The sequence below is a fragment of the Achroia grisella genome, unplaced genomic scaffold (genome assembly GCF_030625045.1).
Source record: "Achroia grisella isolate CSIRO2021 unplaced genomic scaffold, CSIRO_AGI_Agris_v1 utg918, whole genome shotgun sequence".
NCBI classification, from domain to species: Eukaryota; Metazoa; Arthropoda; class Insecta; order Lepidoptera; family Pyralidae; genus Achroia; species Achroia grisella.
In genome coordinates this window covers 1,916,335-1,933,851 of record NW_026713067.1, presented here as the reverse complement: position 1 = coordinate 1,933,851, position 17,517 = coordinate 1,916,335, and the positions used below count along the sequence as shown (strand labels likewise).

The 17,517-nt window shown below is 34.0% G+C and overlaps 1 protein-coding gene across 4 annotated transcripts in view; it reads right to left on the bottom strand.

The window, feature by feature from the left end:
* LOC131853982 (ras association domain-containing protein 10) overlaps window positions 1-14,537 on the bottom strand; it is a 127,009-nt gene extending 112,472 nt beyond the window's left edge. For all 4 annotated transcript variants that reach the window (XM_059205090.1, XM_059205092.1, XM_059205091.1 and 1 more), the window contains exon 1: window positions 14,236-14,537. The gene's annotated coding sequence lies outside the window, so the exon portion shown is untranslated. The remainder of the gene's footprint in view (window positions 1-14,235) is intronic.
* Between the last annotated feature and the right edge of the window lie 2,980 nt (window positions 14,538-17,517).

The following is a 17,517-nucleotide window of genomic DNA, read 5'->3' as shown; positions in this document are numbered from 1 at the left end:
TACTGTCACTGTCTTTTTATGTAACTGGAAAACTGGAAGGGCAAATAATCTGACGGACCATCTGATGTTGGAGTTTTTGCCAGTTTTTTCTCAACTTGTGTCCATTGTAAACCTAAATATGTTTAAACCTGAACTTGACATCTTCAATGGTACAATCAGCCGCCTTATTCAGATCGTCCTTCGTGCTTGATGCAGGACCCAAACAGGATATGGGACATAGTTTGGGGCTCTTTCGATGTCCCGTCCAATTCAAACGGGGATCTTAATTATGACAGTTTGAGCCGAGGTTCGAACGCTTAGTGGTGCCCGCAGACTAAAATCATATCCATCAGGCAGGAGTTGTTCGTCAGCCGCTTCATAAGTCCTTCCGGGGGTTTGGAGTGTAATCTGCACTCACCCCCTATGGTCCGGTAAAGTTATAAAGACCAGCTGCGGCCAACAGCGTTAGAGTAAGCCGAAAAAAATAGTTTGAGAGCCTGAGTCACAATCCTGTTAACATATTTAAAATTAATAATATTATTATGAATTAATAGGATGTTAAAACACAATAAGCAATTTATAAATACGGATACTAAAAGAAAGTTAATTTGTAACTTTCACCTTTATGCCGCAATATAATTCGAACAGCATTGTAACTCTGCCCACGCTTCCTATATTATATTATTCGTACAAAAGCACTGCTTTGAACTCTTTGTACCTTTGCCTTGAACTGGGGCCATTTTATTTTGTTTATTTATACACTTTACTTAGTCGTTTTATTATTACAATCAAGTAAATATATGAAGAGGAAAAATTATATTTTTTATTTGTAATGTAGAATATAAACCAAAACTTAACCAATTTTAAAAATTATTTTACCTATAGAAATTATTATATTACAGTAAGTAGATCGTTATCCAAATTGCGTCTGTTTACTCTGAGTACATTGCTAGTATTTTATAAATAAAGTTTATCATGTTTGAGTTTGAGGTTTAGAGTTTATGTGAGAATCTGCGAATTTTTTCGATTAATTTTCGTATAAGGTATAAAGACAAAGTAAGACATATTTTAATGTACATTTTTATATTAATATCAACCGTACCAATACCAAGAGCTACACTACTAGGTAACAAGGTACAGCACACCAGTGATTACCAAAACAAGGAAAAATTGAAATAAAACCCTTGCAATGTCGCCTCAACGGAGTGGTAAAAGTAGGTTAAAACCCCAATTCCTCATCTTATGGAGACACCCGTGCCCTTCAGTAAGATGTCAATGGGCTGTTATGGAATTACGCAACTGTTATACATAGATACGTAAAATTTATTATCAACTAGCTGTACCCGCGGTTTCACTCGCATGAATTTTATAGCCTATGTCTTAATCCAATGTATAAGCTGTATTACTGTGAAGTTTTATCAAAATTCCTTCAATAGTTTTTGCGTGAAAGAGTAACAAACATCCATCCATACTCACAAAATATCGCGTTTATAATATTAATAAGACTTTACTACTTTTTTTTTCTGTAACTGGAATGGCAAATGAGTTCACACCACTTGATGTAACCGTCGCCTATATACGCGAATTGCAACACAGACATCACATTCATCATATGAAGGCCATGGTATCATTTGGAGTAAGTCTCATTCAGTTTCAAGCATAACGCGCTATTTTATCGTTATTTTTTTATGTATGACAACGGAATGAAGCACCGGCCTGCACTAATGGTTTACGCTGTGGATGGCCAGCGAAGGATAAGAAGATGAGCTTGAGGTCAGGTTAGTAAGCCCATCGTGCTTAAATCATAATGAATTTGTCATGGTTTCCAGGGGGAACTACGTGGAGGTCAACTTTGTGGTACATATTACAAGCAATTTGTGGTACATATTGCTAGCAATGAATAGAATAGAAAATCCTTTATTCTAATAAACTTCATTTAAACACTTTTGAATAGTCATAGTTATCCTTCTTTTAACGTATCGCTCATTCGGAAAGCATTTCATAAAGAATGAGCAAGAAACTTTCGTGTTGCTTTTTTAAACAATCGTTACATTTTGTTATTTTTCATTACATGAAACTGAGCTCATATTCTTCTCAAATAAGAAAAGAATATGAGCTAAGTTTCTTATCAGTTCTTCTCATCTCGAAATCATTCCAAACTGAACTAACATATCATAAGAGGCTGTAACAGACCTACATGAATAAAGATATTTTGAATTTGAAAGTCGAAACGTATGAGTACAAACCACCAACAAACACTAATTTAATAATCCCTTCCCCCCTCAATGTTAATTCATGCTAATCATGGTCATTTTTCAATAATGTGCCATTCAATTCATATAGAACATTATGGAATGGTAAGTAACATTAGGTATACTGTAAATGCTTAACATACACACAATTTCTGTCACTCAACACAGCCTTTTGAATAGAGGCCATTAGCACAGACAGACCAACATTCGTACCTAATGATGGTCGCTAATTGCACGCTAGTTTTCAAGATATGCCGGTATAAACGGACCAAATTGCACATAGTGTATGTGTTTTTAATTACAAGTTATATTTTCCCGGTTTTCTTAGCTATTTATTTGTGGAGTTTTGTTATTATATTTTCAAGATATTTCAGTATATCTTACTGAAATAAAAAAAATGTTTTGTATTTTTTTAAATGGTTAATAATAACAATAATCTCAGAACAATTCACACAGCGCCATCTAGACCCAAGTTAAACTAGCTAAAGCTTGTGTTACTAGATAACTGATACAAATACATAGACATATTTTTTCGTTAATACATTCATACTTTACTTAGAAAACACTCAGACCGATAGAAACAATCACAATTATGAATACAAATATTTGTGCTGACAAAGTAACAGAACTATTTTGAAGTTACCCTACAATATTTGACCATATCATAAACATGTATTTGATTGTCTACATCAATAATTTGGCTATTCTCTTTGATTTGCTCAAACCAAAGAGTACCTTGACATCATGGTCACGCTATTTCATAACATACAATAATTTCATGAAATGATCAATATGATTAATGTTGGCTGATAAATGATTCCGTCTGCACTAAGCGGGTCTAGCAATTTAGCACACCGCTTTACTTCAGATGGTCATGGGTTCGATTCCTCGCACAGTGCAAACAACATTATTCATAAGTATAATTGTTTGTATCGGCCTGGGTGTTTTCTTTGTATATTATGTATGTATTTACAAAGAAAAAAATTCTTAGTATTTATATCAGTTGTCTAGTACCTATAAGACAAGCACTGCTTATCGTGGGACCAGATGGCGCTGTGTTAATTGTCCAGGGTTATTTATTATATTATAACGGTATACGCTGGCGGGGCACTGCTAGAGGATGAAGTCAGGTCAGTTATCCCATCATGACGAATTCAAGAGTAAAATACCCACGGTGTTCGCGTGGAGGTCGACCTGTCATGATACATTATTAGTAACGAAGCCAATAGTCCACATTACTAACAATAACGGAGACAGGGGGAGAGGCCCCTACGACTGATGATTTGGTCATGACATTATAATTCATTATTTTATAGTACAAATAAGGTGCGACAATGTAACAGTCAAGCAGGCGAATCCCATTAAATCATACATAGAGCACCAACTTCAATAGAAGCACATTAGCATTCTGCGCACACGCATACACCGGCGTCACTCCCCCTCCCGTCCTCCTCACCTGTCACCACCGCCACTAAATATAGATAAGTTGAATACCACCATTCTAGCCTTGTAGTTAGTGGAATTTCCAAAATTTATGTGTGACCAACTGAATTCCAGTCATATTGTTCTGATGTTGATGTTAGTTTTTTTTATTGGATTGTTTGGGCTATTATCAGATGCCTGTAGGACCTGTAGCACTGCGACCTACATAGATATATTGTGCTCGGCCATTTTCAGAGTTCACTACCTACCCGTCAGGGACTAGAATTGAAGGATATTCTTAGGAGCGATGATTTTTATCTTCTCTTCTCTTCTATCGGGAAAGAGTGTAAACATTCCAAAGGAGATATTTCATTTATGCATGAGTGGGCTACAACCACATAGGATGCCATTTACTGTGATACTACGGATGGACTATATGATATTTTTCATAGAATACAGGGTTGATATAATAATAATAATAATATCGCAAGCAACTCACACACTGTCATCTAGTCCCAAGCTAAGTGAAGCTTATGTTATGGGTACTAGACAATTGATATAAATATATACATTTTTTTTAAATACATACATAATATACATAGAAAACACCCAGACTGACACAAACAATCATACTCATGAATACAAGTTTTGTACCGTACGAGGAATTGACTCGCGACCATCAGAAACTAAACCGCTAGACCACCGAGGTCGTATAGTAATGAAATACGATAAATTGGAAACACTGTTATCTTAAGAAAAACATGGTTAGAACTATTTAATTATGACATAGACACAGTTGCAGTTTTATGATAGAAAACAGTAATTGTAAACCAGAACTTTTCAATAAGGAACCTGCAGATTCAATTTTCATAAACAGTACATAACTATAATGATACACGTGGGTACTTATATATTATACTAGCTGTTCCCGCGACTTCATACGCGTGGAATTTATTTTTCTAAAATAAAAATAGCCTAAGTTACTCCTTATTACATCAACTACCTATCAAAATGAGTCCCGTTAAAATCGGTCTAGCCATTTCAGAGATTTGTTGTCTGTATGTTCCGGACATACAGACAGACAGACAAAAATTGTAAAAAATTTTGTTTTGGTGTATATACCGTTTTTTATTCATATGCTTGAAGTAAAATATGGTTATTTCAGTATTACAAACAGACACATTTTATTTATATGTATAGATGTATAGATATCTAATCACTACCTCCAGGATACACTTAGAATAAGCTGTATCGTTTCTTTAAAGTTATTCCAGGAAATGACAGTGAAATCATATATGAATGACTTCCTTTACAGTATAAGAAGTATAGAGTATATTATAATTAAGTAGATACATAGATGCTAAATGAAGGACTTATTTCTATCTTCAGCACATAGATAAATAGAATAGAATAAAATAAAGAATCCTGTATACAAATAAACTTAGTTTAAGCACATTTGAATAGTCAGAGTTATTTTTTTAATCTACCGTTCATTGGAAACGCTGTCTCATCCCAAGAAGAACGAGAAAGAAACTTGCATGTTGCTCTTTTAAATAAACGTTTGTAACTTTACATTTTTAAGTTGAAATGTGTTTAATACATATCACCAACTAGCATTAAGTTATTGGGGTCACTTGGGTAAATCAGTTGTAGTGATTACAGCAGACCAGTCCCTACAATCATCACTCGTTCACGAGTATGACGGATGAACCAGCCATCACCATGTTTTTTAGAGAGCCCAATAACCGGCTCACCACGCCGCACACATGGCTGGACAGTTAAGTGAAAATGACTACTCAAGACACTCGACCACGTCATAACTACTTAAAATTACCATATGGTAGTTATAGTTTTTTTTATGGATGATAATGGGATGGTGTTCCAACGGTCATTAAAAACTACTTAAAATTCACCATATGATAGTTATAGTATTTGCACTATATATAAATAAAAACAAAACAAAAAACAACAAGCATCGAGTGGCTAAGCTTATTGTTTCGTTCTTAAGAAGGGCAGAACATTATTTGATAAGAATACGAGCTGAGTTTCTTGTCAGTTCTTCTCATCTCGAAATCCTTCCGAGCTGACGGTAGATTTGACATATCATAAAAGTCCGTAATAGACCTACATGAATAAAGATTTGAATTTTGCCATAAAAAAAATTATATAGTGTTAAAGATAATTAATATTATTAAATATATTAAAGTCGTGACAAAGGCATAGATCCACAAGGTAATGTTTAAGTTTTTTTTAAGTAAGTTCGTGCGTGAAAGTGACTTGTGAGATGTAATTTTATTATCACAATGTGTAGGAAACCAGATTTAAAAATTTACTTATCGCCAGCGTGCGCGGGTTAAACATATTTCTCCATTAAAAATATTATACTAATATCGTTACTTTAAAAAGTTTTTTTAATTAATTGCTAGTAAAAGCGACGGCCTCGGTGGTTTAGTGGTTTAGCACACCGCCTTACTTCCGATGGTCGCGGGTTCGATTCCACGCACTGCACAAACATTTCTATCCCTGAGTATGAATGTTTGTATCTCTTTGGGTGTTTTCTATGTATATTATGTATGTATTGACAAAAAAAACTATGTATTTATTTTAGTTGTCTAGTACCCATAACATAAGATCTGCTTAGCTTTTTATATGATAATCAACTCAAGTTGAGACATCCCATCCTTGATATTTGATACTTCTGAAGTGGCGACTATTAATTAAGAAACTGAAATATATGTGTATGACGTGTGTGACGGCTTCGGTGGTCTAGCAGTATTACACCGCTTTACTTCCGATGGTCGCGGGTTCAATTCCTCGTGCGGTGCAAACATTTGTATTCATGAGTATGATTGTTTGTATGTATATTATGTGTGTATTTACGAAAAAAATATAAGTATATGTATTTGTAGCAGTTATCTAGTACCCATAACTAGTATATAACTTTAGCTAGCATAACTTGGGTCTATATGACGCTGTGTGAATTGTCCTGAGATTATTATTAATTGTATTTAATTGTGCAATATGTACATAGAAAACATCCATACTGATACATACACTCATCCTCATGAATACATACAAATGTTTGTGCCGTGCGAGGAATCGAACCCGCGACCATCGGAAGTAAGGCGATGTGCTAAACTGCTAGACCACCGACGCCGTCTCAATGTAAAATGACCCAAAACTGTTAAACAGGAAGATTGCTTTGTCGTCCCCGAACACACAGTCTCATTGTCCATGAACAAACTAATGAGTTTACAAATTCATGAAAAGTGTTAGTAATTCACAGTCAAGTTAAAAATAACTTTAATTCTCGTCGTCTAACGACACGAGTACCTAATTACCGCCTTCAGGGATACCCTTTGTGTGTTAATCAGTGTATTGTGTGAAAATATGTTATTTGTTTATTTATCTACATGCTATTCATACTCTACCGTATTTGTTAAGATTTAAAGTGCATTTTCTCTTGTTGGTGTTTTTATTGCTACTGGACACGTATGTCTCGCATGTTTTATGCCCAGTTTGTGTTCGCAAAATGCTTTATCGACTATTTTATTCAAATAATATTTAATACAATGAAATTAAGAATGTATAGCAGTTTATTATAGAATTAAAGCTTAAATAGTTAGGAATTAGAATGCGGCATTCAATAATATAGTTTTGTTGTTAATTTATATTTGTTACTATGCCTTTAAAACCTGAAACGACACTAGAAAGAAATATACGGTATAAATACGGTTTTTTCGGACTAAGCTAATGCTGTTGGCCGCAGCTGGCCTTTACAGCCTCGCCGGACGATAGGTGGCGAGTTTTGGCACTTCAAATCCGCAGAAGGATTTTGGAGCTGAATGCCGACTCCAGCCTGACGGATACGACTTTAGTTTGAGGGCACTGTTAGGGGTTCCTGCCTCGGCTCAGGTCGTCATAATTTTATCTGCCATTATATATAAAAGAAGTCCCTGGATATATCTATATTGTAGTTAACTATACATATATTTAAATTAACATAATGACGGTATAAACAGTATTCCGTACCGATATTATCTATATTTGTTTTCGATTGTCTGTTGTTAACGAAATCCATTATGCAAATCTAACTACGTAATATTTAGTCATTTAGATAATATTGGAACTGTTTAATATTGTGTAACTACGTATACTAACTTCACGACTGATAGCCCGGATGGGGTAATCAGAGGCACGGTCGATGGCGTGAAGAACCGAGGCAGGAACTGACCTACCGCTGTCATACTTATAAATTTGGCGGTCAAAAATATACCTAAATTGTCAGACAATTTTTTTGTTTTAGTCAGATTTTCGACCTCGGCGTAGAAATCAAGTAAGTTCCAGATATAATTATATAGACAGATATTTATTTGATTTATCTATATCAACAGATACACAATGTATATTTGCAACATAGTGTAATTTTATAAAAAACAATAACAAAATCACGTGATAATGATTGTCTTGTTAGTCATAATTGTTTGCGAAATAAATCTTTGGAAATGAGATATCAATAGATTAATGTTTATCTTACGACCCTTATGCAATTCTAAAGTACTAAATAAATTAAACCAAAGCCTATAAAAATAAACAATTCTCTGAATTTTCCTTCAATGCTGCATTGCGGCATTTACGACATACCCAGGACCATTTCCAATGGAAAACGATCAATAACTGCACATTGACCTCTTCTATCCGGCACGACTCTGGTATGAGAATATTTTTTTTTTGTAACTGGAATGGAACATCAGACCTGATGGTAAAGGATAGCCGTCGCTTATACACATGAACAGCACTACGGACATCACGTTATCATGTGACATCCGTGACTTACACATTGCCATTCCAAAGAACTAATATTTCATGCTTCTTATTCTATAATTACACATTTTTGAAGGAAATAAGGATACGACCCAAATTAAATATACGTTAAAATATTGTTCATTTTCACTAAACTCATTCTGCCGCTGCGATCCGTAGTGTGGGGTGAGTCGTGAACATATATAAGAAATACTATTATTAAAGAAGTTTATCAACGCAACAGAACCTAAAAATTTGTTTGAGCATTTGTGCGCGCTTATCTCAGAAACTCATTAACCGATTTACACGCGTGCGATGTGCTCATTAATGTTTTGTAGTATTCTTTACGTATAATATTTTTGATGAACTCTCTAGTGATGATATCCAATATATTATGCATCGATAACAGACAACATCGAAGTCGTATTCTTACAAAAATATATCAATTTATATTTTTGATGATCTGTCATCGATAATAGACTATTATGTTGAATGCAAATATACCCAACGAAATGTGGGTATGTCAAGAATGTGGGAACGTAGAGTTCTATGATTTTAATTTCATATTATTATAAAATACGTGAAGCAAAAACTTTGTATACCTCTTTTTATAAAAATTGCGCAAATAGAAGAGTATGACATTACGCAACCCTTTTAATAATATATTTTAGTCATCATATTATATTTTTTTAAGCTTTAATTTTAGGTTCTTAGTTGTACAATTAGGTTATGTAAATAATAAATAAAAATAGATTTAAAAAAACAATTAAGTAATAGCTTATAATACATTAGAAGTAGAAATTATATTCGTCTATAAAAACCTACATTTGTAATAAAATTACAAGTAATATTCTTAGAATATGCAAATGCAATATACATGTCTCATTGATGTGCATCTATTAAACCTTAATAATGCTCAATGACGAATTTCGACCACTAGTTATTATATCTTTGTAGGGTTTATTATCATTATTATTGTGAATGATTTGTATCAGATAATCGAATTCTCACAGAAATCAGCTCTCCGACTTACATACAAAACGTCATTGTTATTACTAATACAACATTCCGTCTTTCCTTTCACAATGCGTATTTTCGTCATTATCATTTGCCAAGATTACTTGTAATGTATTACAGAACGATTCGATTGTAATACAAACTAACTCCAGATAACACTGTGAGATATGCATATTTCTAAACTATACAAATATTACAATTGTAATTCTCTACTAGTAAATAAAATTGAAGTGTATTTTCAAATCAACAGATTTACATCATATGCATTTTATATACGGTACTTATATAAAAGAAATATCTGAATGTTTGTTCTTGCTAATCGCTAAAATGGTTAGACCGATTTTGACCCGACTTATACTCGCAGAAAGCTAATATTATAAGGAGTAACTTAGGCTACTTTTAATTTAGAAATTTTATTTGTTTTAATTTAAAAATAAAATTCAATACAGACTATGTCTCGGGTAACAGCTAGTACTTATACATGAATAATATATATATACTTAAATAAATGACGCTGAGAAGAACAAAACGCTATGAAATTCCATTCAATAAATTTACCTTTATAACCTCAATTTTTTTTCAATAGATTTCACTTGAAGTTCCTAAAGAATAGATTATGTATGAATACTGTAATATTATCACCTGAAATTGTTAGATATTGTTTTATGTCATATCATATATACATTTAAACTCTGAATATGATTTAGTCCCATTCGGTTCCGAGACCCTTGGTCCGTGGGGTCCTAGTGCTATAAGGCTCTTTAAGAAAATAGCAAAATATTTTTCGACATCACAGAAGACCGAAGAGCTGGCAGCTTCCTCGGACAAAGAATTAGTCTAGCTTTAGCTATCAAAGGGGGAACGCTGCCAGTCTTCGGAACCTTGCCTAAAGGGACTCCTTTTAATAATATATTTTAGTCATTCAGTGTATTATATTTTTTAAGGTTTTTAGTTTTAGGTTCATTGTTCTAGTATATATTGTTTACTAATATTATTTAACATTAAACTTATTTATACTTTATTAATTAATAATAATTATTATTATACTAATAAACATAACTCTAATCAATTAAGTGCTTACAATGTTCAGAATGCGAATGTCTATTGAGGTATAATTATTACCAAAGCAGGATTATAATTAATAGCAGAAGATTCCTCTCCGCATCTTTAGCGGCATTCATTGTACATGTCAGATGGTTTACTGCCTAGCTACCGGCTCTCATTTGACAAACGCGGTAGGTTAAAGGTCTAAACTTCTAAACAAGGTGGATAGAGTCAATAAAATGTACAACAGATGGTATCAAAATCTGACAAACAAAGAAAAAGGAAACACATATTTTTATAGATTGTTGCATCTGTCAAAGATGCAAATGCTTTTATTTTAATACTATCTGTGCTCACTTTTCACTCGCATGAAATTTATAGTCTATGTGTCATTCTGATACATAAGCTATATTACTATAAGTTTCATCCAAATTCCTTCAGTAGTTTATGCGTAAAAGAGTAACAAACATCCATCCAACCATCTAACCATACTCACACACTTTTGCGTTTATAATATTAGTAAGATAAGATGGCCAAAAAGTTGTCATACTATTTTTTTGTAAAAGCCTGTAGCATTACAGATGGAATAGTCAGATTATCTTTTTATTCAAGACCTTGAAAGGTCATAGAGTTTTGTTTAATATTGTTTTCCTCAATAATCCAAAAAGAGTATAGTTTTAAACCCGACAGGTAGTAACAAAAAAATATTTCTTCCATGAAAACTCTTTTGCTTCATATTTAAGTGAACAAACAAATCAAACTAAAAATTATTTATTAAAGAAATGTTTTTACTCGGTTGATGAGTTTATTAATAACTGTTTGTGTTGACTGTGAATTTGGAAATCGAAACTCTTTTGTTGTTAATTTCTGCACAATACTTGAATGAATATATAAATAAAAATCTATTATTTTTTCTTAAGGATGTCTTTTTTTTTCTCAAGTCTTTGATTACGATCTGTTTACTCGTTGAGACTTTAGAATATATTTTATTTGCAGTATATAATAAAGAAAAGACACAAATAATATATTGACTTAGACGTATTTAATTACAATAAGGCGGAATTATTTTTGAAAGCAATATTTTCAGAGCTACCTCCAATGGTTTTCCAAAAAATAGTATATATATTATATATTATCGTATATATATTATATATATAGTATAATATATATATATATATATATATATATATATATTATCGAAAAAGTAGGAAAAATACAAAAGTGGAAAGAAGAATGTTAGCGTAAGTTTGTATATAATGCGTGTCAGTTCATCAGTTCCATATGTAATCACCATAATGAATTTGTGACGTAAATCATTAAGATATAGGAAGGAACTAACCAAATATAAAACAAAAACCATCATCACTATTGTCTTGGATGGGATGGTCAAAATTTTTTATTTGCCAGATTTGAAGTCACGGCCCCTTGGATGTTATTCAGGGCACTAAACCACTAAGCTACGATACCTAATGCCTATAAATATAAGGATAAGATATGAGGATTGTAGTATAACGGTAAGTAGTCGGCACAAAAAGGTTAAGGCTATGTAACTTCAATAAGTATTCAGCGATGCTAGCATAAACACACCGGCTCGGTCTAACCGTGGTATAATTAAATGATCTCCAACTACAACCTATGAGCTATCATTAAATGTAAAGACGCGACCATCATTACGTTACTTAAAATAATCATCACTATATTAATACGTTAAGCAAAAACTTTGTACCTCCACTTTTACGAAAGTTGCGCGCTCGGTGGAGTATGTTTTTTTTTATGTTTTGAGGATGATAATGAAATGGTGCACCCGCCTGCGCTAACGGTTTACACTGGCGGGGCACCAGTGGAAGATGATAAGATGAATATGATGTCAGGTCAGTTAGCCTATCGTGACAAATTCACTAGGAATTTATCACGATGCTTTCCAGGAGGAACCGCGTGGAGGTCGACCTAACATGGTACATTGCTAGCAATGGGGATTACTAGTTCCCATTACTAACAATCCCCTTCCCCCCGGTGGAGTATTTAATTTCGCAAACTTATAGTTTGCATAGTTCTCTATGAATCTAGAAGGAGTGCTAATATTTCTTTTTTATTTTTATTTGTATATTTAGACAATTAAAATTGTCAAGTACGAAAGGTCGTATCCGTGAGGTAGGAGTTTGCCTTCAGCCGCTCCATAAGCCATTCCACGGGTTTGGAGAGCCATCTATATCGGCCCCCTATCGTCCAGTGAAGCTGTAAAGGACAGCTGCAGCCAACAACATTAGAATAGTCCAAATACGACGTGAATTTCATTGATTAATAAAATATGCATTTCGTTCTGAACTAAGAATATCTGAAATTCCCCTTCAGGTCCCCCTCAAGGGGGATTCGAGATATCCTTAGTTTAGGCCTTAGGACTCCTTTAAGGGTATATTTTATATACTTACCCAAAATAAAAAAGGGGACGAAAGTTTGTTTGGAAATTCCTCATTTTTGAAGTTAGAACGATGCAACTTTTTTTGGGTTTGCTTATTAAATATTTTTTCTTTATTTGGTCAAGGTCAATATTCCACTCGGACGAAGTCGCGGGCATAGATAGTTTAATATAATTTAAATGACATCACAATAGGTCAAAAACTACAGCATTCATAATAGCTGTATTTAGATCTAATTGTAGTGCTTGAGGCGCTAATGAGCTATAGAAATGTCAATACTATATCGCAACCTCTGGCGAGAACTCGACAACATTACTGCAGAGACACTGTATGCAATCATTCATTTCACAGCAAGCCAATTTTATGAATAGTTTTGGAATCTTATTCAGGCTTGAACGGCCTCGGTGGTCTAGCGGTTTAGCATACCGCTTTACTTCCGATGGTCGCGGGTTCGCTTCATCGGACGGTACAGATTCGTTTTTATGTTTATTGGTTTTAGATTCTTTTATATATAAGTCTCACTCGCGTGAAATTTATAGCTCACATGTTATTCTGAATTATAAAACTATATTTTTGTAAATTTTCATTAAAAGCCATTCAGTAGTTTTTGCGTGATAGAATAAGAAAAATCCATTCATTCATCCACCCGTCCATTCTCACACGCTCACACTTCCGCGTTTATGATATTAGTAAGATCTATAAACAAAAATATATATATATTTAAGTATTTCTATCTGTTATCTAATATCCATAACACAAGCTCTGCTTAGCTCGGGTCTAGATGGCGCTGCCTGAATTATCCTGGATTATTATTATTATATATTATTCATGCCAGCAAGGTCATTAGCTATAGCGTTCTATTACTACGACATCCACGGTCTAGCGGTTTAGTATGCTACTACCGGTAGTAACGAGTTCGATTCCCGCATAACACATAAAATTATATTGACAAATATATCTTTCTGATTGTATTTTTTCTCGAGAAAAGACGACGACGAGACGTTTGACGAGAAAGCTAGAATCATTACTATTTCATTTCTAAAAAACTTGCTAACAATATCAACAGTTTGAATTCATTGTGAATAACACGAAATAATATTTAGAGTTTACGTATTTTGTGTCTAAATAAAACAGTAAATTAAAAGTAAATTATTAAAGATATAGGTACTTGGTAATATAAAAATTAATAGATAATTTTCGTGTATGTACACCTTTATTCTAGTCGTGACTATCGCACCACAACAATAGCGCACGCGCAAATTAAAAGTAAATTATTAAAAAAAAACTTAATTACAACTCACCGTAAATAGTTCAGATAGAAGAAAAATATATATATATCGGTAACGGAAAAAAGCGTAAATTCCAACACGAAAAACCACTCGTTTAACGTAAACACGAAAATCTTTCTAAACTACCGGACAGACGTTCCATATACACAAAAAAAAATTAAAAGAGAACCCACTGTGAACACAGTTTCCGTACACTTCACACCTCAAACGAAAAAGTGCGTAACTAACACATTATCGAAATCCAGAAAAAAAACTTTTTTCTCGTGTTTTTAAAATGAGAAACGACCGCACAACCGACTCTTGGGCAGGTAGATCGGAGACTGGCGCGCATGCGCGGAGCCATACGGCCTCACACCTGCTAGTATGCAGTGTACCAGTAAAAAACAATAGCAAACAATCCATAGAGCAGTTATGGCGTTGACAACCTTTTAGGGGACATGCTAACTCAAAAGTTACTGGTACAACCTCTTTCTTAAACGTTCATATTGGCCTATAGAATGTAGTTGCATGTTTATGCACGCTGTCATGCGTAGGGTTGCCAGTTTATTACAAAAACCAGCCCTATTTCGCGGTGTTGCTAGTGAATAGCATATAAAATATCATATTAGTCAAGAATACGTCTAGGTACTAAATTTCTTTAGGATCCGTCCGATAGTTTTAATATGACAGAGTACCTGCAGTAATAATATTATAATAACTCTGTATATCTATCCCACTTTCACGCCAAAACAACTGAACCGATTTAAATGAAATTTGTTACACAGATAGTCTAGACCCTGAGAAAGGACTATTCTACGCGGACGAAATTGTCGGTACAGGTCCTTAATAGTTTTACTTAATAGGTAATTAAAAAAATTACATCGTCTCTAAACTATTTTATTACTGTATTATCTGTGCAATAAAGAATGTATATAATTTTGGATGGCTAAAGCGTAGGTTTTTACTCTTTGTCAACTTATATTGGAAAATATATATTATTATTCGCAGGACTATTCATACAGCGCCATCTAGTTCCAAGCTTACTTGATGGGTACTGAGCAACTGACGGAAATACTTAAATATATATTTTTTAAATACACATATAATATACATTATTCATAAACATAAACCAATATAAACAATCATAAGTGACTCGTTGGTTTCCAGACTGGGAATACATTTATACCATGCACGGAACCAGCGACCTTCGGAAATAAGACGGTGTGCTAAACCACTAGACCACTGAGGCTGTCCGGGTTTTATAAAAGAGTAATTTTTTCGTGCTTTTACCATTACTTAACCTAATATTTACCGAGTGAATGGTGGCAAACGTTCGAAAAGAACTATGATCATAGAGCAGTTTCGACTTTTACTATAAAAAATTGGTACGTAGTAGGTTTTACTGCAAAATGTTAAGAATTATCAAAGTTCGTTAACATGCGCAGTATTTGTATAAATGTCTGACAGAAATAGAAAGTCCTCATTGCCTTGCTAATTTGCATACCTAATTTGGTTACAAACATTTTTTTGTTATTAGCATACAAGCTGACGGCCAACCTAATATTTTTTTTTCGGAGTACTCTAATGCTGTTGGCCTTTACAGCTTCACCGAATGATAGAGGATCGGTGGTCCTGTGGGGCCGATCCTCCTTTAAAGGAGGGTCGGAGGGTCTCCAGCGTTTAAAGGTTAACTCCCGCCTGGCGGCTACGACGTTAGTCTGACGGTACAGCTAGGGGTTCGAACCTCGGCTCAGGCCGTCATAATTTCGATCCACGTTTGAATTCTAAGGAGGATCGATCGGAGAGGAGACGAGGGTTCGATCGGAAGGGCAATTACCTAATGGTAATGGTAACTGTCGCCTATATATATGTACCACCACTGATTTGTCCATAGAATAATACGATAGAATTAGGTACTGTTACTTCCTATATCGATATAAGATACAAAGCTATTATTGTATTGTTTTGATCATTTAAAATATTAGAAAAAGAAAAGAACTGGCAAATCTAGGGCCTTAAAGAATTCAGAATATCTTAGAGTAGATTAGGCTGTACGGACTTGTACCTGCAAGGCCATATAGCCTAATCTACTCTAAGATATTCTGAATTCTTTAAGGCCCTAGATTTGCCAGTTCTTTAATCATAAGCCTTCCTTTCCTCTTATTGATAAAATATACAACTATATATTTATCTAAAGTTAGGATACTTCTCTATGACATATAAACAGCTAAAGAAATAAATTCTAACACTGTTCCGTTACATGCGAATCATTAATAATGTCTACAAATCAATCTAAAGATTCGCATAAATAAATGCAGACATTATAACAGCAAAGGTGAGGTAAAATGGAAAGAATTAGTCTAAACAAACAATAAATAATAATTTATACGTTGGCAACGAACTGGGTATGCAAATTGTGTATTCGTTTGTTACGTCAAACATATTATGCACTTGATTGATGACAGTAGGTAGCCCGGCATCAGTCTTCAGCTATTTCTCCCATTTTGGAACTTAGGCCCTGCAAGAGTGCGTGGGCAAGAGGTATACCTATGTAACTTCAATAAGTGCTATATTTAGAGAGAAATAATAAACACAAAATATCTAAAAAATAACACCAAAAAATACAAAATATCTATTAAGAATGTGTTTAAATTTAATGATATCCTCCATTAGGAGAAGGATGTAAACAGAGAGAAAGTGATTTTGCGGTAGTGTCACAACCTTTATGGCTGACTTTAGGAAAACGAATTTAATAGAAGGATGTTAAAAAAACTAACAAAAAAGACAAAAACATCGCCAAATATGGCTCTATATCTTAAGTTAGGTTAGTTGTACATAATATTTAGTCTTATTTCATTTTGGTTTTACTTTTATATATCTTAGAGTTCCTGCCAAGTTAACCAAGTCCCACGGGAGCTATTGCCACCGGAGTTGATGCCTGGGGAAAGGTGATCGCCGCGAAGCTCCAACCTGGACTCTCTTAGGGGGTGCGGACGACCAGATCATTCCACAGTAGGTAAAATAGCTTGGCATTTCTTATCTCTTTTCCATTTTTTTATTTATGTAACTGAAATGGCAAACAAGATGTCGCCCTAATGGAAAGAATTAAACCTTTTTTAACGTCATTATTTTGTTTTGACTGGTCTGTGTCTGGTCTGGTCCATTTGGTCAATATTCCCCAGTAAAGTCTGTCCTGGGTCGTCTGGAGTGTTAATTCGACGTTTCTTAAGTCCCTATTAATAAGAGATATCCATGTAAGGTAGGGTCAATTTTTTTAAACTTTAAAAAACCACACAGTATAAATCGAGGTGACAT